The following is a 3912-nucleotide window of genomic DNA, read 5'->3' as shown; positions in this document are numbered from 1 at the left end:
TTGAAACTTGACACAACAAAGTAGTTTCACGTTCTATCTCTACGTTTTGTTTCCTCTTGATGTTGCCTTAGGCAGTGACTGGCGAGAAACACTTTCATGGGAAGGGGTTGCCAAGCTTCCAAAAATTACGAATCTCCAGAAATCTCAGCAAATATTTTTTCACCCAAACTGGATGATACTTTCAGGTAATGATCAGTACACTAAGGCGACTTGGTTCCCCAAATTTCGTTCTTCTATGTTGAAGCGTTCATTTCCAGTAACAGTTTGAATTTTTAGGTTTCACTCTGTTTTCTCCTATATTGATAGATGTATTTGGAACTCTAAATCCAACACGGTTTGTGCTAGCTTCTTGAAACTTGACACAGCAAAGTAGTTTCACGTTCTATCTCTACGTTTTGTTTCCTCTTGATGTAGCCCTAAGCAGTGACTGGCGAGAAACACTTTCATGGGAAGGGTTTGCCAAGTCTCCAAAAATTACGAATCTCCAGAAATCTCAGCAAATATTTTTTCACCCAAACTGGATGATACTTTCAGGTAATGATCAGTACACTAAGGCGACTTGGTTCCCCAAATTTCGTTCTTCTATGTTGAAGCGTTCATTTCCAGTAACAGTTTGAATTTTTAGGTTTCACTCTGTTTTCTCCTATATTGATAGATGTATTTGGAACTCTAAATCCAACACGGTTTGTGCTAGCTTCTTGAAACTTGACACAGCAAAGTAGTTTCACGTTCTATCTCTACGTTTTGTTTCCTCTTGATGTAGCCCTAAGCAGTGACTGGCGAGAAACACTTTCATGGGAAGGGTTTGCCAAGTCTCCAAAAATTACGAATCTCCAGAAATCTCAGCAAATATTTTTTCACCCAAACTGGATGATACTTTCAGGTAATGATCAGTACACTAAGGCGACTTGGTTCCCCAAATTTCATTCTTCTATGTTGAAGCGTTCATTTCCAGTAACAGTTTGAATTTTTAGGTTTCACTCTGTTTTCTCCTATATTGATAGATGTATTCGGAACTCTAAATCCAACATGGTTTGTGCTAGCTTCTTGAAACTTGACACAACAAAGTAGTTTCACATTCTATCTCTACGTTTTGTTTCCTCTTGATGTAGCCCTAAGCAGTGACTGGCGAGAAACACTTTCATGGGAAGGGGTTGCCAAGCTTCCAAAAATTACGAATCTCCAGAAATCTCAGCAAATATTTTTTCACCCAAACTGGATGATACTTTCAGGTAATGATCAGTACACTAAGGCGACTTGGTTCCCCAAATTTCGTTCTTCTATGTTGAAGCGTTCATTTCCAGTAACAGTTTGAATTTTTAGGTTTCACTCTGTTTTCTCCTATATTGATAGATGTATTTGGAACTCTAAATCCAACACGGTTTGTTCTAGCTTCTTGAAACTTGACACAACAAAGTAGTTTCACGTTCTATCTCTACGTTTTGTTTCCTCTTGATGTTGCCCTAAGCAGTGACTGGCGAGAAACACTTTCATGGGAAGGGGTTGCCAAGCTTCCAAAAATTACGAATCTCCAGAAATCTCAGCAAATATTTTTTTCACCCAAACTGGATGATACTTTCAGGTAATGATCAGTACACTAAGACGACTTGGTTCCCCAAATTTCGTTCTTCTGTGTTGAAGCGTTCATTTCCAGTAACAGTTTGAATTTTTAGGTTTCACTCTGTTTTCTCCTATATTGATAGATGTATTTGGAACTCTAAATCCAACACGGTTTTGCTAGCTTCTTGAAACTTGACACAACAAAGTAGTTTCACGTTCTATCTCTACGTTTTGTTTCCTCTTCATGTAGCCCTAAGCAGTGACTGGCGAGAAACACTTTCATGGGAAGGGGTTGCCAAGCTTCCAAAAATTACGAATCTCCAGAAATCTCAGCAAATATTTTTTCACCCAAACTGGATGATACTTTCAGGTAATGATCAGTACACTAAGGCGACTTGGTTCCCCAAATTTCGTTCTTCTATGTTGAAGCGTTCATTTCCACTAACAGTTTGAATTTTTAAGTTTCACTCTGTTTTCTCCTATATTGATAGATGTATTGGAACTCTAAACCCAACACGATTTGTGGTAGCTTCTTGAAGCTTGACACAACAAAGTAGTTTCACATTCTATCTCTACGTTTTGTTTCCTCTTGATGTAGCCCTAAGCAGTGACTGGCGAGAAACACTTTCATGGGAAGGGGTTGCCAAGCTTCCAAAAATTACGAATCTCCAGAAATCTCAGCAAATATTTTTTCACCCAAACTGGATGATACTTTCAGGTAATGATCAGTACACTAAGGCGACTTGGTTCCCCAAATTTCGTTCTTCTATGTTGAAGCGTTCATTTCCAGTAACAGTTTGAATTTTTAGGTTTCACTCTGTTTTCTCCTATATTGATAGATGTATTTGGAACTCTAAATCCAACATGGTTTGTGCTAGCTTCTTGAAACTTGACACAACAAAGTAGTTTCACATTCTATCTCTACGTTTTGTTTCCTCTTGATGTAGCCCTAAGCAGTGACTGGCGAGAAACACTTTCATGTGAAGGGTTTGCCAAGTCTCCAAAAATTACGAATCTCCAGAAATCTCAGCAAATATTTTTTCACCCAAACTGGATGATACTTTCAGGTAATGATCAGTACACTAAGGCGACTTGGTTCCCCAAATTTCATTCTTCTATGTTGAAGCGTTCATTTCCAGTAACAGTTTGAATTTTTAGGTTTCACTCTCTTTTCTCCTATATTGATAGATGTATTTGGAACGCTAAATCCAAAACGGTTTGTGCTAGCTTCTTGAAACTTGACACAGCAAAGTAGTTTCACGTTCTATCTCTACGTTTTGTTTCCTCTTGATGTAGCCCTAAGCAGTGACTGGCGAGAAACACTTTCATGGGAAGGGTTTGCCAAGTCTCCAAAAATTACGAATCTCCAGAAATCTCAGCAAATATTTTTTCACCCAAACTGGATGATACTTTCAGGTAATGATCAGTACACTAAGGCGACTTGGTTCCCCAAATTTCATTCTTCTATGTTGAAGCGTTCATTTCCAGTAACAGTTTGAATTTTTAGGTTTCACTCTGTTTTCTCCTATATTGATAGATGTATTTGGAACTCTAAATCCAACACGGTTTGTGCTAGCTTCTTGAAACTTGACACAACAAAGTAGTTTCACGTTCTATCTCTACGTTTTGTTTCCTCTTCATGTAGCCCTAAGCAGTGACTGGCGAGAAACACTTTCATGGGAAGGGGTTGCCAAGCTTCCAAAAATTACGAATCTCCAGAAATCTCAGCAAATATTTTTTCACCCAAACTGGATGATACTTTCAGGTAATGATCAGTACACTAATGCGACTTGGTTCCCCAAATTTCGTTCTTCTATGTTGAAGCGTTCATTTCCAGTAACAGTTTGAATTTTTAGGTTTCACTCTGTTTTCTCCTATATTGATAGATGTATTTGGAACTCTAAATCCAACACGGTTTGTGCTAGCTTCTTGAAACTTGACACAACAAAGTAGTTTCACGTTCTATCTCTACGTTTTGTTTCCTCTTGATGTTGCCTTAGGCAGTGACTGGCGAGAAACACTTTCATGGGAAGGGTTTGCCAAGTCTCCAAAAATTACGAATCTCCAGAAATCTCAGCAAATATTTTTTCACCCAAACTGGATGATACTTTCAGGTAATGATCAGTACACTAAGGCGACTTGGTTCCCCAAATTTCGTTCTTCTATGTTGAAGCGTTCATTTCCAGTAACAGTTTGAATTTTTAGGTTTCACTCTGTTTTCTCCTATATTGATAGATGTATTTGGAACTCTAAATCCAACACGGTTTGTGCTAGCTTCTTGAAACTTGACACAGCAAAGTAGTTTCACGTTCTATCTCTACGTTTTGTTTCCTCTTGATGTAGCCCTAAGCA

Source organism: Spermophilus citellus, assembly GCF_964194105.1.
Source record: "Spermophilus citellus genome assembly, chromosome: 2".
NCBI lineage: Eukaryota > Metazoa > Chordata > Mammalia > Rodentia > Sciuridae > Spermophilus > Spermophilus citellus.
The sequence above is the reverse complement of the archived record's forward strand: the minus strand, read 5'-3'. Positions refer to the sequence as shown.